At 39.4% G+C, this 20,488-nt stretch overlaps 1 protein-coding gene across 6 annotated transcripts in view; it reads left to right on the forward strand.

Annotated features, from left to right (window-relative positions):
• Positions 1-20,488, forward strand: part of ZBTB20 (zinc finger and BTB domain containing 20) — a 656,370-nt gene that overhangs the window by 129,337 nt on the left and 506,545 nt on the right. For 2 of the 6 annotated variants that reach the window (XM_075197396.1, XM_075197393.1), the window contains exon 3: positions 10,640-10,722. The exons of the other annotated variants lie outside the window; for them this stretch is intronic. The gene's annotated coding sequence lies outside the window, so the exon portion shown is untranslated. The remainder of the gene's footprint in view (positions 1-10,639; positions 10,723-20,488) is intronic. 6 annotated transcript variants of the gene reach the window in all.

Below are 20,488 nucleotides of genomic sequence, written 5' to 3' on the forward strand. Positions count from 1 at the left end.
TGACATAATACTCCCATCTTCTTCAGGGGACTGTCTGTTGCCCATCACTGTTGTGCACCAATGTATGTATGTAAGAGAGAAAGTTTATGATCCGACATTGGGAGCAATCAGGTCATTACTGCACTGTTTCCCCATGTTAATGAGTCACCACATTTTCTAACTTGCACTAGGTTGACTACAGCTAATTGCTGATTAGTTGCCATGGGTTGCCACACATTTACACTTTGTTAATTAAATAAGATTTATATGTTAATGAATGAAATAAAATGTCTTTTAATCAACTCTATGGCCATAATGGTTCTACAAATTATAATGTTGATTCTGAAGATATAACAGAACTGGGATTTGGGATTTTATTGGGGAGAAAGTACAGCCAAGTCGTCATCTGCTCTGATCAGTTTTTATATTTTATGATATGAGCAGCTAAAATATTTAGGGGATTTCTTATTAACATTTAATTCATAAAAGAGTAATAAAATAAGTAGAACAGCACAAAATTCTACTGTGTCTGATCATTTTGTTTCTATAGAACAATGTTCAGAATTGATTCAGTCCCTTACAGATTTTGCTAAATAAAATGAAGTGAATTCATCAACGCTATATTAGGTCTTTCCTGAAGCTGGTTAACTTCATCACCGCTATCCATTCATACAATGGTATGTCCAGTGCAGGCATTCTTCTGAGCTGGTTTATATATAAGTCACTGGTTGTACATGGTTGTCTACATCCTGACATTTGGTCAAGAACTGTTTCATTTTATTTCCAATGCATTGCTTTAAAAAATTAAATGAATACATATGGTTATTAACATCAATCTAGTACCGGTGAGGGCCACATATAATAATAGTTGCATGTTGTGATTATCCAGCCTATACCAACAGACTGACCAGTAATCTAACTCGATCCTGATATGACAATGAGAATGGCTGTCACACTTTTGAACATCTGAAAGGTCAGTCGGAAGAGGTTGGAGGTGAGGTGAAGATTGTAAGGAGGAACAAAAGGCAGAAAGGGAATAGATGTAATTTCATTCTGGAGAGCATTGTGTGGAAGCAGATGTTGAGCAGCGTATGGTGTGGATAAGACTGGTGACAAGACTGAGGACTGACTGCAGAGGTGTGTAGAGCTGTTAGGATGACGTTACATTAGTCAGTGGAGGAACTTGTGAGACAGTGGATTAGTAATTTAATGTAATTAAGAAGGGACAGGTCCTGGCTCTGCAACACAGGTGGTGGTAATGAGTCTAAAGATATGTGTTATACGTGATAACAATCGATCATGACTCCAGGGTGGTGGGCCTGGGACATAACTGATAGAACTTGGCCACATGAACAATTTTAGTTGAGCAAAGAGAAAGATGCCCTGCGGCCCCCACTAAAAATGGAACTCCCTCCTCCCCCTAAGTATGCCTTCTGCACCCCTTGAATCTCATGTAAATAGTCTAATTATGCAAAATGGAATATGTAAGATTTATTGCAGCTGTGCTGTTATCACTGTACTGGCCATTTCACAGATATAACACTACTGTGTGTGGTGTTGTATGACATACAGTGCATGATTACATCACTTGTCTACAGTTCATCCACTTAGTGACATTTCGGGAGCCAACCTTATATCTGTATTGGAACATCATTTCTCTTTACGTTTGCACACTGGTATATAATGTTCACATCAGATTTCCTTTAATTATGTACTTCTATCTATAGTTATTATTCAGAGCTCCAGGAATTGCCATATAGGGGCACTGAGTGTCTGGAACAGATCAAGTGGGGAAAAGCCACAGAAGACAAAACATCTTCTGTGCAACCTGACAATTACATTATTTACACAAAATATAAGGAATGTATGATACACAGTATACAGGTTTGTTGGAGCAATAATGCAGTATTTTCACAGTAATGATGATGCATAGATATTAAACCATAGCATGTGATTAGCTGCTATTTGGTAACTTACAAAATGGTGTGAGAGGTACGAATGCTGGGTTACTTTTAGATTATTTTCATTATATAAAGTTAAAGAATTCTATTATGATTAGATTAAGTTCATGAAATATACTGTCCTATGTCTGTATAGAGTGTAATAGAATTGTATATGATCATGTCCAGTGGTCAGGTCATGTTGGGGGTGTAGTGTCCTATGTCTGTATAGAGTATAATAGAATTGTATTATGATCACATCCAGTGGTCAGGTCATGTTGGAGGTGTAGTGTCCTATTTCTGTATAGAGTGTAATAGAATTGTATTATGATAATGTCCAGTGGTCAGGTCATGTTGGAGGTGTAGTGTCCTATGTCTGTATACAGTGTAATAGAATTGTATTATGATCATGTCCAGTGGTCAGGTCATGTTGGAGGTGTAGTGTCCTATGTCTGTATACAGTGTAATAGAATTGTATTATGATCATGTCCAGTGGTCAGGTCATGTTGGAGGTGTAGTGTCCTATGTCTGTATAGAGTGTAATAGAATTGTATTATGATCATTTCCAGTGGTCAGGTCATGTTGGGGGTGTAGTGTCCTATGTCTGTATGGAGTATAATAGAATTGTATTATGATCATGTCCAGGAATCGGGTCATGTTGGGGGTGTCGTGTCCTATGTCTGTATGGAGTATAATAGAATTGTATTCTGATCATGTCCAGGGATCGGGTCATGTTGGGGGTGTCGTGTCCTATGTCTGTATGGAGTATAATAGAATTGTATTATGATCATATCCAGTGGTCAGGTCATGTTGGTGATGTAGTGTCCTATGTCTGTATGGAGTATAATAGAATTGTATTATTATTATATCCAGTGGTCAGGTCATGTTGGTGATGTAGTGTCCTATGTCTGTATGGAGTATAATAGAATTGTATTATGATCACATCCAGTGGTCAGGTCATGTTGGGGGTGTAGTGTCCTATGTCTGTATGGAGTATAATAGAATTTTATTATGATCATGTCCAGTGGTCAGGTCATGTTGGGGGTGTAGTGTCCTATGTCTGTATAGAGTGTAATAGAATTGTATTATGATCATTTCCAGTGGTCAGGTCATGTTGGGGGTGTAGTGTCCTATGTCTGTATAGAGTGTAATAGAATTGTATTATGATCATTTCCAGTGGTCAGGTCATGTTGGGGGTGTAGTGTCCTATGTCTGTATAGAGTGTAATAGAATTGTATTATGATCATGTCTAGTGGTCAGGTCATGTTGGGGGTGTAGTGTCCTATGTCTGTATAGAGTGTAATAGAATTGTATTATGATCATTTCCAGTGGTCAGGTCATGTTGGGGGTGTAGTGTCCTATGTCTGTATAGAGTGTAATAGAATTGTATTATGATCATGTCCAGTGGTCAGGTCATGTTGGGAGGTGTAGTGTCCTATGTCTGTATAGAGTGTAATAGAATTGTATTATGATCATGTCCAGTGGTCAGGTCATGTTGTGGATGTAGTGTCCTATGTCTGTATAGAGTGTAATAGAATTGTATTATGATCATTTCCAGTGGTCGGGTCATGTTGGGGGTGTAGTGTCCTATGTCTGTATACAGTGTAATAGATTTGTATTATGATCATGTCCAGTGGTCAGGTCATGTTGCTATATGTAGTCTCGTGTGTCTGTATAAAATCTATCCCTAGTTTGTTATTAGCATTTGTATAGGCAAATGAATACCCATAGTCCTCCCATTATTGTGATTGCATAATATGAATAATATATAAGAAATAAATCAGCTATTAGGCAACAAGTGAAACTGAAGTGCAATGAAAACAACGAAAGTGAGTTGGTTTAAAAAAAAAATCAGTAATTTGGAAAAATAAGTTTTGAAAACCCTGATATAACCAGAAGGTTGTACAATATACAAATGCCAATCTCTTCATTTTTCATATTTGAACAGTGAGATTACGAATTACAGATGGAAATTGTAACACTCTCTCGCCTTAGTCACCCTTTAAATTGTCGTGAATCCCCCAGAAACCACCTCCAGCAGTTTAGACCATTGTCGGATCTGGATGTGTTAGATCAGGTCCCAGCAGCTAGCTCAGGATCTCTGCTTTAATATAATTCACATCCAGTTCTCACTGAGCATAAAGTGATACTGAAGTTGCGGCTCCAGCAGAGGAGACAGGTTGTACTGGAAAGAGTGATGTCTCCTAAGTGTTGATGGAGTGTAGTAAGATTGCCATTGGGGATTCTATTGTAAAAGGTGTTGATCTGGGAGGTGGTCATGAAGGTGCCTTAGGTTAGGTGCTGCTGCTCAGAGAGATAAGCACATGGTAAGGATTGTTGAATTAGAGAGACATAGTGGAGAGGTAGATGTTGTTGTACACGTTGACTAATAATTTATGTAGCATTGATGATGTTACAATGCACAGAGCTTATGGTCGGTTAGAACAGGAATAGGGCAGGCAGTGAATATTAGCCTGGTCATAAGATGGAGGAAGATAGGATGCTTGGTACCAGGTTAAATAAATGTTGCAAGGAGGAAGGGTTTGGGTTTGTCATGACAGTGGAGTTCAAAAGATACAGCTTCATTCTGATACTATGGAGACAGAGGTTCTTAGTTCAGACACTTTGTTATTTTTTTTTTAGAATTTAAACCATACTTGCCAACATTCAGTCTATATCCGCCCGCAGGGGGACGTGGTGAGAGGGCATCAGGGCGTGGTTCGTGAAAAATCACATCATTGAGGCTCCCATCCTACCCACTTCTTTAGGAAGACACTGAGCAGAGACGTTTCTCTCTTGTGTATATGACACTTAATTACATTATATTGTGTACAAACAGGCTAATGGGACTTTTGCATTTATAACTAATATTGTTAAGCCGCATCTCTACGCTATTGTTAGGCTTAAGTATATGCATATGTATGTCTGCAATTCAACATATATACCTAGGTTCTCAAATTTTCATGACAATTTTTTTTATGTGTGTGCTCAGCGGGTTAAGCGAGGCACAATCTGGTGAAATGCGATATTCTGATCTCAGTGTAGGACAGCCGGGGGATCCACTCACACAAGGTAGGACATTTTGTAGATAAGTCAAAGATTTGTAACAAGGTTGGTTATCCAGAAGGGTAAAATAAATGTGTAGTGATTTAGCGAAAGTAAAGAAGTTGGCTAAAGTGTATAATACATTAACATTAATAATACATGGGCAACACAAACATACAAAAGCAGAATATAAAATGAATGGAGATAAACAACAACAGAGAAAATGGACCTTGGAGTTATAGTTTCAAATTAAAGATAAACAGTGGTCCTCTATAGGAAGAAAACACTAGAATATTGGGTTCTATGGGAAGAGGTATTAGTAACAGGAGGAGAAAGGTTCACCTCTGTCTATATGCAGACTGGTTATTTGCATCTATTTAAGCTCGGAGATGGAACAGGGGAGGGAATGGGCAGTCTAATATAGGCCAGGTACAGTAAGGCTGAGAGCACACTACAGAATTTTGCAACTAATGTATTATCTACAACGATTTTACTAGCGACTGAAAATAAAAAAGTCCTGATCATCATGCAGATTCATGCGTACACACTATATATGTTTTAAAAGATTTACTTCCAGATCTGTGCTCTTCAACTGTCATAACTTTCGGCTGAAAAGACCATAACTCTGTAAACTCAGGATTGCAAAGTCTTTGAAACGAGATTTATAGTCCTGCTGAACAATCAAATGAAACGACAATCAGTACTTTGGAACGACTGTCGTTCATCATTTAAGTATATACACTAATCTAATATAGGCCCAAACAGTCGTTTATCGTGTGATTTACCCAATAGTCAGCTGAAATAATACCAGTATTGTGTGTACCCAGTCTAAGGACGTGTGTGTGGAATTGTGAGTAAGCCAGAGCAGACACATATACACTTGTTAGCTGTTGTATCTTTTGTGGCTGCTTGACGGCAGATGCAAATACATGATGACAATAACCGGCAACGTTAGCTATCTGATTGGATGATTGCGGGTTCACATCTCCAGGACACCACTTTTTTCTTTGCTCATAGCTATATTACAGTATTTAATGGACGTTTGTTTGTATGATTTTGGTGATTTTTAAGAGTAGATAGGGATTCTGCAGAGGTATGGTTTTTTTTATTATTATTACACCGAATAGCGAATGAGAGTCTTGCTAGCAAAATGAATATCAGCCTAGAACATTAACATTACAAATATGTTTGGCTAGGCTTATGCGATATGTGTATGGTTAGTGTACTGCATTTGACACTTTAAAATGTATTAATGTAAACACATTACTCTGTCTTGACAGTTTTCCCCCCCTCAGTTATTTTGTGCTTTGGGAATACAACATGTCAGACTTCCTACATGTAATATCTTTTTTTACATTTTATCTGATAATGATAGCCATGCAAGCCTTATGTAATTTTTAATACTGTCCTCATTATTGATTAGTGGTTTGTATTATTGTTTGCTTTTCCTTTTTTTTGACGAATAGTACATTGCTTATCAGCTGCCATGTCATGGCATCCTGTAAAAGTCCCCCAGCAGGAACATCAATACATACGGCCCAGGGAGTGTATCTACATGCCAGACACAGAGGTGATATGCCGGTTCTGGCTATCATTTCATGTCATAATGGAAACTTTGCAGAATGTGCAGACTGACCTAGAGCTTATGATAGGCCCTACCATCACATGCTAAATTGTTGCCTGCTTCACTTTCTGTGTGTCTTGATCATTCCAGACCACAGTAGCTGTGGCAGCACTACTGTCTCAGACTGCTTTCAGTCAGGTGCTGTAACAGGTACTACGGGTATTTGCCATTGGATGAGGAATCCTTTTTGTTGATAAAGCAGCAGTTTTTAATATAGCCCAATTTCCACATGTCCCAGGGGATTAAATTTATAATTTTTTTTGAATCAGAAACATTTTCATTCGATCAATGCCCAGGCTACCAATAATAGTAGATGATGATAACATCTTCGTTAATGAGGTGCCACAAATTCCGCGACATCAGACAATCGGCATACAAATAAAACAATACAATTATGAGAATAACAAATACTATTAAGCGTTGAAATAGAAGCAAATATTCATAATAGCAGACTTGCAGTATAAACAGAGGTATTAGTCTAGAGCAATAATTCTGTGCGTAATGAGCATTGCACTACACAAAAATGCAACCAGGTGTGAGATAATTAGCAAGTGGACAGTGTTTTGTTTATTTCCTGGGTGAAGAAGGGCATATTTTGGCAGTGTTGCAGAGGCGACAAAACTGTCAAAGGTATTAAAAATGAGGAGCGAAGTTGAAGGCAGACTCGATGATGGCGCCAATGTAGCGGTTGTGGGGAGAGCATGATATTGTCAACCATGAGGGAGGTGTGGAGAGGGGTAGTGACATTAGTAGGGAGAAAGATTATGAGTTTGTATTTGGACATATTAAGTTTATAATGGCATTGGTTCATCCAGATGGAGATGCCAGTTTCAGTTAGTCACACTAAATACGAACTAAGGAGATAGGTTGGGGCAGAAAAGGTAGAGTTAAGCATTAACTGCATAGTAGTGATAGTGGAGATTGAAAGAGGATATGAGTTCACCCAGAAAGAAGGTGTAGAGAGAGAAGAACAGAGACCTGAGAACAGGATCATGTAGGATGTTGAAGTAACGACCGAAAAGGTAGAAGGCAAGCTAGGAAAGGGCAGTGCCATCGAGGATAAATGAGCGAATAGTGTCAAGGTGAGGAAAGTGATCAACAGTTTCAAAAGAGAGGTTTAGGAGTATAAGAAGGAAGAAGTGGCCCTTTGAGTTACTTAACGTACGTAATTGGTTACATTAATGAGGGCAATGACTTACATACTGTAAGTATTAATGGACATAGAACACTATAGTTGCCATAATGCTCCATCTATTTTAAGCTATTTTTCACAATGCAGCTAACCTTTTGAGAATTAGGTTGCTATTCAGATATCTTGTATATTATCCCCCCTACTAAAGTTAAACATTTCTGACAATATAAAGTGTCTGTAGTAACAAACATTGAACCAAGTATATAAGTTTGTTTGTTCTACTTTTAGGAGACAGTGCTTACCCTTTCTAACCTTGAATATATCCAGCCACAGATCAACAAGTCACATACAAATCATCTGCCTCTGCCAAGTTGGTCATTGAGCAAATGTTCAGTCTTCTCAAAGTTATGGAGGAGCCCTCATGTATGCGTCAGTTGTTGTTCAACAGTTTTGGTTTGTTTGCCATTTGTCACAACATTATAATTAGGTGTGGGGTGCCTTATGAGAAAAAATGTTGAAATTGTTGGGCAGGAGGCAGATGGTCTGGAAATGAAACCTTTCCCTTGTGAGAAAATCAGACTTTCCGAGATTATGTTGTTCAATAATACTTCAGTTGTAAGTGCAATCTAGAACATATTCTGAAACACAATAAATGCATGTGATCCCATTTTCTGCTTGCAACTAAAACATCTACTAATTGATTACCTAAACCGTGATAGTTTTGGCTTATAATGTTATCCAGTTATGTATAATGTGCATAGAATACATGTTGCGTGAAAAGTTGGTGAGCTGTGTTTCTAAAACATTTCAACACGTTACCTCCAAAACTAGTAATCTGATTTGTTGATGGACTCAGCACTGATTTCACTATGTAATATATATTTTTCTACTCAACCAAATGTTCTGCTTTAATCTATTCCTTATGTAGGATTATTTTATTCTTTTCATAGCCTTTTATCCCCCAGGGCCAATGTTAGATTGAGCCTTTCGCACCTGGCTACATGTGTCCTGAGCACAAGGGGCTGCAGGAGCAGAGACAGGTATTGAGGCATCTGCTCACTCAGGCTCTGACGAGATGAGGAGCCAGACCCAGGGGCCTCAAGGACTGCATGATTAAGCACCACCCATGCTATGCCAACATTCTTTATAGTGGATACAGTGCGCTCATAATAGTGCGCCTACTGATCCTATATCTCCTGAAGAGTTGTAGCCATCGTTGTTAGTAGCTGTTTGGTGTTGAGTCTAACTTGTTGGATTCCCTCCAGGAGACACACTAATGGGGAATGTGCAGGACCAGCAGGTGGAAAGAGGGTTGGCATCCATTGTAACTGCTCCTCCTCACTCTCCTCCTGCTGTTCTCTTGTGGTTGGTGGCTGCTCGGCATCTTGGTGAAAGAGAAAAAAACATTTCATTTTTGTTTCCATAATTATGTTCAGTTATCTTGTTAGTCTTTGTGAAGAAAAACAAAAGTAATTAAACTACTTATTTGCAGTTGAAATGTAATTATTAGACAATTCAATAATGATACTACATAAACTTTTGTACACTAAACATATTATTCTTTGTGCACTTGTTTTTAACATGGGCATAACTTCTGTCAATATTTATGGCAACTGATTATACCATACTTGTTCTATGTTTAGCTGGCTCCGGTGTTGATAAGAAGGAATCAGTTGGACAAAGTCATGAATAACCAACATTACATCCTTTCATTTGAATGAACAAAATAGTATCAGATAATATGATAATCATTTTTTAAACAAATAAAGCATTTATATAGTCCAAAATTACTAAATGTTAGAATTGGTTACACGCCTCTTTTTGATCTTGGTGACTACATTTACCTGCTCTCTGATCTCCTCCCATACGCAGATCTTGGTCTAGCGCATTTTCTCCACCACGTTCAGCACCAACTCCTGAAATCAGCATATCTGAAGTCGGGAGGAGATGACTGGGGCCAGGTTACTCCTCCTCATTTTGGGGAATATTTGACATTTTTTAAGCTTTTAATGAATTATTTGTTGTTTTATAGTAAGGGAAATGGTAAGAATTTCAACTTGGGACTTGCCTTATAAACAGTATGATTAGATATGTTTGTGGGTGTGTTTAGGCATATTTACGTCTACATTTTTGGTGCTATTTTACCTAGTAGGCCACAGCAGTGGTGTAGTCTTGAGCATGCACATAAATTGCTATATATTATAATATGAAAGTTTACTTAACGCCCCTTTTAGTTAAGGGATTTTTGAGAGGCACTCAGCGGCGATTCAGTTGAAATACGTTGACAAGGACAGCCCTCAGCATGGCACTAAGCAGCCAATCAGCATGTTGATTGTTGAAAAACTTCATTCAGTTGCCAGCATGCGAGCAGCAAGGTTCACCAGCAGGAGCTCCTGCTCTTCACTAAGTGTATGGACAAATCGAGATACCAGTGATTAGTTATGCTATAAAAAAAAGGACATATGAAGACAATAAAAGGTGTATATGCCACCAGCTGTCCACAAGGCGCTCCATCGAGGAACCGCAACATCCGTAGAGCGATGTAAGGTGGAGACAGCCCAAGCTCCTTGTTCAGCTTTTGAGGAAGATTAGGAGGGACGAGTTAACTGTTAGTTTTACTGGGAATATTTGTTCTTTTTAGAATATGTGCAATATGCCCAAGAGAGGACTGCTTGGTAATTGTTATTGATAGGTTCAAGATTAAAAACTGTAAGCACAAAAAATAATATGAAAAACAACTATGATGTGAGGACTAGTTAACTAATTATGGCCACTATATTATAAAGTTTGCTCAAGGTTTGATGTAAGCTATATGACATAAAAAATATATGTATCATGTGAAGAGTATAGGAAAAATTGTTACCTTGGACCAGATTAGAAAAGATAAAACCCAAACTATTTTGCTTGTCTGTTTCACAGAGCTGCGATGCAGAGAGCACAGGTGGCCCAGACTCTGGAGGAGCTAGAGGAGGAGGGGCATCAGGAGGAAATTATTGGAGGAGGTACTTGAGGAGGGGCATCAGGAGGTGGTGCCTGAAGAGAAGGTGCTGGAGGAGGAGGGGAAAGAGGAGGGGGTGCTGAAGGAGGGGTGGAGATGCTGGAGGGGGGGGGGAGGAATAGGTGCTGAAGGAGGGGCAACAGGAGGAGGTGTGGAGGAGAAGGATTCAGAGGAAGAGGTGCCAGAGAAGGAGGTGATGAAGGAGAAGTGGCAAAGCGTGGAGGTGACAGACCATCATCATCATCATTTATTTATATAGCGCCAACATATTCCTTAGCGCTTTACAATTGGGGACAAACATAATAAACTAATAAACAAACTGGGTAAAACAGACAAAGAGGTGAGAAGGCCCTACTTGCAAGCTTACAATCTATGGGACAATGGGAGATTGACACATGAGGTTAAGTCTACATTTTGCATTTTGGCCCAGCCAGACTGCAAAGGTAAAAGTGACTCATAAGCTAAATCAACCCGTCACACAACAATGTTGGTCAGGGGGTATTTGGCTTGTGTGAAATTGTGTAACAGGCTAAAGGTAGCGAGGTTAAGAGGGTGGCTGAGGAATATTATAAGCTTGTCTGAAGATGTAGGTTTTCAGAGAACGCTTGAAAGTTTGTAGACCAGAGAAGAGTCTTACTGTGCAAGGGAGAGAATTCCATAGAGTGGGTGCAGCCCGGATAGAGTCCAAAGAAGAGGTGGCACTAGTGGTAGAGGTGCCAGTTGTGGTGTTTGCAGCGGCTGGATCATTGAGTATAAATCTCGATGAAGGTAAGTAATCTAATGCTATATGAAAAACATGTTTACTTATGTAGCATAACACTGTAGGCTTTAGATGAGCAAATGTTAAGCAAACCAATTGACTGAATAGGTGTAACTTCAGAGACTGTATAGGTGCATTAATAGAACTTTATTACCTTATGTTTTAACATTTTTGTTTGCCCCAAAAAAATCAAAAATCTGTATCCCCTTACATAAAAGTCCGGCTTCCAAAGTGTACTCCTATTGCATTCTGTAAAACATGTCAAACAAATGTCTGAAAGTAGTGTAATAAATAGAGGTGTCCGCAAATTCTAGGTGTGCAGATAAAGACTGGTATAAACCACCATACACTGGCATAATTGTCTATATATAGTTGAAAAAAATATTGCATATATCCTTTTGGATTGACTATATGTGCATGTTTATATATGTGTATATATATATATATATATATATATATATATATATATAATATAAATGCTTAGTGGCGTGTGTTAGTCTGTCTGTGTGTGTGGAAAAAATAAAACCAAGCTGCAGCGCCACCTGCTGGGCGGAGTTATACACTGACCTACTAAATTCTTAGTGTGTGTGGAAAAAAAAATTCAGGAAGGGCTGAAATTTTGTATACTAAGATGTTTTTAATTTGTTAATTTAATTTGTTAATTGTTAAAAGTGTTTATAAAGATTTTAAAAAAATATATATATATTTCTTGAAGGAGAAGTGACAGTTGGGAGTGGTTGGTGGTTGCCGGGGGTGACAGTGGGGAGTGGTTGGTGGTTGCCGGGGGTGACAGTTGGGAGTGGTTGGTGGTTGCCGGGGGTGACAGTGGGGAGTGGTTGGTGGTTGCCGGGGGTGAGAGGAGTGTGATACTCAGGACCGCTGAGAGAGATCCCTGTGTCTGGATAGACATCTGGATAGATGTGGCGATGAAAATGAAGGATGAGGTGATGGAGAAGAATGATGAAGTGGTGACATGTGGACAAAACCACGTTAAAAAAGGGCGCTTACGTCGGGAAGTAACGCTCTTCCCCTGAGGAGGCCTGGGCTATGGCCCAAATGCATGACAAGAACCTTTTTAACACCTTAAGTAGCATGATTTGACTAGAATGCATGAGTATCATGCACGGGTTAACTTGTGTATATATATATATCTGTGTGTGTGTTTGTGTGTGTACTTAGGAAGTGTTTAGTGAAAATTATTGTTGCAAATATTGTTATCCACAGATGCTGCTGGCAAGGACATTACCCCTTTTATATGCAGGCAAAGGACCCAGGCGTACCTGGATGGTTTACGACAATAGAATAATGTATGATTACCTAAGCCACATGATGGATTTTTTGGATGAGATTTAACAAAATTATTAATCATTTTTATAAAATAAAAAAAATAAAAAATGCAAAAAAATAAATACATCAATAAACCTGTTATTTCATCTCTTTCTTTCATTGACAATAAAAAATTTTTTTGCAGTGAAGTGGAAGCATTATTGGTAGACAGTTGGCCTGATGCAGAGTTGGGTGTAATGTACGTGAAAATAAACCATTGTGTATTTCCGGCCATATTCTGCGTTGCATACATAACGAGATCAGCTTCAGCCAATCAGAAGCCGCGAGCTAGTGCTGGAGACCATCATTATCATCAGAGCTGGCCCCTGACAGGCATCTATGTGTCGCTATACTGGTCTGCCTCACCCTTACTGTGCTCGGTCACCGATGATATGCCCAGATTTGCCTGCGTGCATATGCGTGCGCTCCAGTTATGGGCATGCGCAGTGCAAATTTTCTTAGTTTACTTTGCGTAAACAGACGGACATTCAGCTCAACAACGCGACAAGGTGTTAATAGTGAAGGTCAAAAAGTGTTTATTGATTACAATTGGGGCAGAAACATAACATTGTCAATGGGCAATACATGGACAAAAAAGACATATAAAATAAAGTAGTAATAACCATATTCCAAATTAAACCAAACTGTTTCTGATGGACATGTGGCAATACACCAGAAATATGTGGTGTAAATGTAACATTACTGTGTTCTTGGAGAATACGATGTAATTGTGAATTGCAATGAGCGTACTTCATGCTATACGCACATGTGCTTTCTAGGTTGATATTTGTGTAACTATATTTCATGTACACCTGGCGTAAACGTGGCACATATGCTGCTTATGCGAAATCGGACACATCTGTAGAGCTCAGCATATGGACGTACATCTAGCACTGATAGAGCCTTGAGATGCATACGGCTCAGCCTGTGACCTATACATGCTATTTTTGAATCAAACCCCTAGACTGTGAGCTCATACAAGCAGGGTCCTTCCTACCCTCTGTCTCAAGTCTGCACCTCCTACATCAATATCTTATGTACTGGGTTTATGGATGATTTGTACTTCTTACTGTCCAGCACTGAGGTTTGTGATGCCTTACTAATAAGCATTGATGATGGTGGTGATGATGATAAGATCAAAGGAAAACTAAATTGGTGCGTGGGCTGGATAACAAAATGTGACCTGAAAGTGTCCAGCGTAGAGGAGAAAAGTGACAGGGGGATATGACAGAAGTATTCACACGCAGAAATAGAGTACAGGAAGGCAGTATTTTTTAACAATAAGAAAATGTCTTGAATCAGAGGACACAAGACTCAAAGGTAACACCAGGAATATATATTGTATTGCAGAATGGGTGATAAATACATGAACTATTCTCCCAACGATTGTGGTGAGGACGTCTACAGTAAAAGAATGAAAGATTGCATGTGACACATATGGATATTCTTAATACTTAGAGAATAGGAATCCCCCCACCCACACAAAAAAATAACTATTGTCCTATGTCTGTACAGAGTGTGATGGAATTGTATTATGATCATGTCCAGTGGTCAGGTCATGTTGGGGGTGTAGTGTCCTATGTCTGTATAGAGTGTAATAGAATTGTATTATGATCATGTCCAGTGGTTAGGTCATGTTGGGGGTGTAGTGTCCTATGTTTGTATAGAGTGTAATAGAATTGTATTAGGATCATGTCCAGTGGTCAGGTCATGTTGGGGATGTAGTGTCCTATGTCTGTATATAGTGTAATAGAATTGTATTATGATCATGTCCAGTGGCAGGTCATGTTGGAGGTGTAGTGTCCTATGTCTGTATAGTGTAATAGAATTGTATTATGATCAGGTCCAGAGGTCAGGTCATGTTGGAGGTGTAGTGTCCTATCTCTGTATAGTGTAATAGAATTGTATTATGATCATGTCCAGTGGTCAGGTCATGTTGGAGGTGTAGTGTCCTATATGTGTACAGAGTGTAATAGAATTGTTTTATGATCATGTCCAGTGGTCAGGTCATGTTGGAGGTGTAGTGTCCTATGTCTGTATAGTGTGTAATAGAATTGTATTAGGATCATGTCCAGTCGTCGGGTCATGTTGGAGGTGTAGTGTCCTATGTCTGTATAGAGTGTAATAGAATTGTGTTATGATCATGTCCAGTGGTCAGGTCATGTTGGGGGTGTAGTGTCCTATGTCTGTATATAGTGTAATAGAATTGTATTATGATCATGTCCAGTGGTCAGGTCATGTTGGTAGGGGTAGTGTCCTATGTCTGTATATAGTGTAATAGAATTGTATTATGATCATGTCCAGTGGTCAGGTCATGTTGGTAGGGGTAGTGTCCTATGTCTGTATAGTGTAATAGAATTGTGTTATGATCATGTCCAGTGGTCAGGTCATGTTGGGGGTGTAGTGTCCTATGTCTGTATAGAGTGTAATAGAATTGTATTATGATCATGTCCAGTGGTCAGGTCATGTTGGAGGTATAGTGTCCTATGTCTGTATAGTGTAATAGAATTGTATTATGATCATGTCCAGTGGTCAGGTCATGTTGGGGGTGTAGTGTCCTATGTCTGTATATAGTGTAATAGAATTGTATTATGATCATGTCCAGTGGTCAGGTCATGTTGGTAGGGGTAGTGTCCTATGTCTGTATATAGTGTAATAGAATTGTATTATGATCATGTCCAGTGGTCAGGTCATGTTGGGGGTGCAGTGTCCTATGTCTGTATAGTGTAATAGAATTGTATTATGATCATGTCCAGTTGTCAGGTCATGTTGGTAGGGGTAGTGTCCTATGTCTGTATATAGTGTAATAGAATTGTATTATGATCATGTCCAGTGGTCAGGTCATGTTGGGGGTGCAGTGTCCTATGTCTGTATAGTGTAATAGAATTGTATTATGATCATGTCCAGTGGTCAGGTCATGTTGGGGGTGTAGTGTCCTATGTCTGTATAGAGTGTAATAGAATTGTATTATGATCATGTCCAGTGGTCAGGTCATGTTGGAGGTGTAGTGTCCTATGTCTGTATATAGTATAATAGAATTGTATTATGATCATGTCCAGTGGTCAGGTCATGTTGGGGGTGCAGTGTCCTATGTCTGTATAGTGTAATAGAATTGTATTATGATCATGTCCAGTGGTCAGGTCATGTTGGAGGTGTAGTGTCCTATGTCAATATAAACTGTAATAGAATTGTATTATGATTATATCCATGATCAGTTCATTGTGAAGTGAAATATCACTATTGTTACTTTTTGTTGTTTTTGAAAAATGTATGTAATTCATGTACTTCAGTTTTTACAATTGTGGAGGAACATTAATTGGTGACCGATGTTACTGACGATTGCAGGATGTTCTCGGTTTTGTGCATGCTTTGAGACCTAGAATCGGTTCTTTACTCTCCTCTGTTAAAGTACAGTACAAAGAGCTGCACCACAATGTGTGCCAAAGTCATTGTACGTTTCTTGCTTTGCAGCTTGAACTCTTATGTGAGAGTTATGTGGACTCTCGGACCTTAGAGCATTTTCTAACATTTTTTATATATAGTGTAAAATAAATATTACATGCACCGTCTGTATCACTTTGTAGCTTTAATTGAAAAAATGGAAGATTGATGTAAGAGATTTTGCCTGTTTTATCACAGGTTAGCTGGAAATCCGCCTGCAGAGCTGTAGGGTTTCTATTGTCTCTTTTCTTTTATTCCAAGACCTGCTTTTCACATTTTTTGTGGCATACCCAGAAACTTGGCACAAAGTTGACAGCAAGATGAATAATCATGAGTGTGGACTAACGGACACAGGCCGGCTGAGCGGCATGTATTCTGAGAGGCTTTTCAAACTTATTCTTCCTTTAAAATCACTTTGTAATTCATGTATGCTGACATCATGTGCACAACTCCACAGAAAGTAATTAGACAACCCCTGCAGTTTTCCTCGGCTGATGAAGCCTGTGGTTTGTGTTATTAAAAAATGCTCTGCTCTTTGCAAGAATTTCTTTCACCCCAAGTTCAGAATTTTTTTCTTCCAGTGTAATATGAATTGTGCTGTGCACTGGACCTCTGTGCCCGCTGGACAGCCCCCACCATAGACTATAAAGAAGATGCTGATTATTGCTTTTAAAGGGATGGTTTTCTGTGCCTGGTTAACTCTTTCAATGAACGCCCTCGGAAAATGCACTTAAAAGTAGTTGAAAGGGGTGGTCCAGTTTACCCCCGTCCCCATCAATGCGTTAATGTTGACCGATTACCTACAACGTTAAAGACTGCTATATAACAAAGCAAAACCAAAATTAGGAACTGTTGATATCCCTGAGATATGTGGCACTAAGTTTCTCATGAGTCGACAGTCTAACCCAAAAAATGCTGCCTCCATTGAGCATAGGTCTATTTAAAGAATTCTTAATGGTATGTGTGACACAGTAGGGTTTAATTAAAGTTGGCCTTGGCCATGAGAATATGTGTATCATAATTTTACAGGTTAGGCAGAATCTCACACCGCGCATGCGATCAATTTGCGCCAGCTTTTTTCTTCCAGCCATATTTGACCCTTGCGCTTGGCATATCTGGGGTAGTCCCGTGCAACTATAGTACAGTAAGGGCTGTGAGACGTAGTTTATCTACGCACTCAGTATTTGGTTTACCACACTATACATAGGACAGGTGCATAGTATGTGCATTTAAACAACACAGCTTGCATTTATGCGCTATATTTCAGGTTATATGAAAAGACAGATGTGCAGACCCACATTCACTTATATTGTGTACATCCAATTCTGAATCAGGCCCACTGAGTCCATTCCCCAGTGATTACCTGTATGCAGACTAAAGAACACATTTAGAGCTAGGAGCATATCCAGCTAAAGAGGACAAGCCATGTAGAGATGCAAGTCCAACATGCTGGGCAGCTTTATTTTAACGTTGCCAGTTACAGTGGAAGTAAAACTCTAAACCTGTCACCACATTTTATGGTCTTTATTTAGTGCTGGATGTGTTTCCACAACGTGTATGCTGACTCGGACGTCGGGTCTCGAGGTGCTCCCAACTCAAAAACAGGTCTGCGTCAGTCATACAAGCCTGGCGATAGCGTAGATACTGTAGGACAGCGCTGGTGTGCTAAAGTTGCATTACTCTATTTGTGCACAATATATTATTATAATGAAGTGTCATATACTCAAGAAAGAATAGTGTCTTGACAGCACATAGAAATGTATTCAGTATAAACACCTCCTCGTCCATTCTTTACTCCTTTACAAATCCAATGGCAACGCTCTTTCCTGCAGTAGTCCAAATGGAAGTGACGGCTAAGTAATCCAAATAGATGGGTGCGATTTGCCATAACTCCATGGTGAGTAAATGCACTACTATGGAAAGGTCAAAAGCAGCAAATCAGAAGTGGCTATAGAGTGCAGCTGATGGTAATGACATCAATATGTATCTGTCCACCATTCCTGCAGGACCTGCAGTAGATACCCCTCCAAAAAGGTTTACCTGGGGATGCATCTATGCTATGTCGCCCTCACTTTACTCAGGTTCGGCCTCTCCAGGTATAAGGGGACTAACAGTAAGGGAGGCCCAAATAATAGTCAATAAAACATTGTATTTATAACAATGACATGATAAATTGTAAAAAAAAAATAACAATAATAAAACATTTGCCGTTATAGGCCCATTTTTATTGGCTGATTCTGCCATCATTTCTAGAGATTAACGGATTCTGCGGCAATGAAGTTTTTGCAGATGTGTGATGTACCGGCGATACACTCTATTATACTTTTTCTTTGTCATTCTGTACTATTTTTGTTAATGCTGCAGAATTTATCTTTTAATAGAGCTGGGAGATGACAGTGTGAATGCACTCTGCTCTGTGGTGTGGTTGTGGTATAGTATGGGATAGAACATAGGTGAAGGGGAAATTTGTGCAAAAGTTTACCGCCAAATTCAGAATGAGTGAATAATGTACAGAATAGTTTTGAACATTTTGCTCATGTCTATGATTTTCTTTCTTTGTGAATTTTGCTTAATCAGTAAGCTGAGAAACCGTTAAAACTGATCTGATAACATGTAGTTACACAAGCATTAATATGTCAAATCATTTATGCCAGAGGCAAGTAATGTGGTAAATAGTATTGGCCAATTGTGCAGATTTCAGTGACAAGCCTCTGAGACTGGTAGGATGCAAAGCTTACCTTACTTACGTTGACCAGTTTAATGTAATGGTTTTCCTTCCTTCATGAGGGACGGATGTGGTGTGCACATTATATATATATATATATGGACAAAAGTATTCGGATGCTTCACCAGTAGGGACTGTAACAACATTGTATTCAAATACATATACTTTAATATGGAGTTAGTCCCTCTTTTGCGGTGATAACAGCTTCCACTCTTCTTGGAAGGTTTTCTACAAGATGTTGGAGTGTTTCTGTGGGAATTTGTGCCCATTCATTCTGTAGAGCATTTATGAGGTCAGACACTGATGTTGGATGAGAAGGCCTGGCTCGCAGTCTCCGTTCCAGTTCATCCCAAAGGTGTTCGATGGGGTTGAGGTCAGGGCTCTGTGCGGGCCAGTCAAGTTCTTCCATACCAAACTCATCAAACCATCATAGTCCTTGCTTTGCACTGGGGCAGCCATGCTGCCACCTCCAAACTCCTTGACGTAGCATGAAACTGGCTGCTCTCTGGATAGTGTGTAGCTGCTATACCCCTTTTTCACTGGTTATTCTGGCTAATTCCTCTTTACCCTGCTTCTTATTTATCATGAAGTGCATTCTGAATCATTCACTTTAATATTGATGTTAGGTGGTAGGTTCACCTCGCCGTCCATGTGTAGGCACCAGTGAAGGGAGGACTCAGCCCCTTTTGGCCCTTGTACAACTATGTCTAGGCTAGGAGATTTTATCGAAATCTCCTATCCGCAAACAGACCTCCAGAACTTGGTCCTCAGTGCTGTATTCGGAACCAGGAGGCTGAAATCCAATCCTAGGGGTGACAGTCCCTCTGCTGCTCCTGATGGAGCTCTCAGGAGCTCTCATGTAGCGCTTTATCCGGTGGGACTTCCAGGAAGCAGTGCGTCTTCCAGGTTGTGTAGGAATTGTGTGGTGCTCAGTGATCCCCCAGAGCTGAGTCATCCCAGGGACTGTTGCAGGAACAGAACGGGTATGCCGTGTTCCTGAAAACGGGAACTAGAGGATCAGCATCATATTACTGCCAGATTATACCTGCCTGGACTACCTGGAGAAATTTTTTTTCTACTGTTAAATAATCATTATTAAATACATCTTAAATGGTTATATTTTATATATTATATATACATTGTGCTGTAGCGCTATTTAATTTAAAACATTCCCTGCAGCATGTCTGGGATGGGGGAAAGGGGCCCCAGTCACAGAGCTTTAAGGACTAAACTTGTATCCTCATTCCTCCAACAGTTCCAAATCTAATATATCACCCTTTCCAATTTGTGTTCTTTAGAGTGCAATATTTGTAAAATACTAGGTATTATCCACACAAAAGCTAAATACATCTTCATTTGAAAACATGACTCCGAGAGAGAGGAATTTACATGTAAGCTAGAAACAAATGGGAAGACCCTATAGATAACTTAGCTGGCCATGTTCGTTGGGTACCAGCTTAAACTTAACCTATTCCCACAAATTGGCCTTTAATAATGTCTTATATTGCGGGTCGACAC

Source organism: Mixophyes fleayi, chromosome 2 (genome assembly GCF_038048845.1).
Source record: "Mixophyes fleayi isolate aMixFle1 chromosome 2, aMixFle1.hap1, whole genome shotgun sequence".
NCBI lineage: Eukaryota > Metazoa > Chordata > Amphibia > Anura > Limnodynastidae > Mixophyes > Mixophyes fleayi.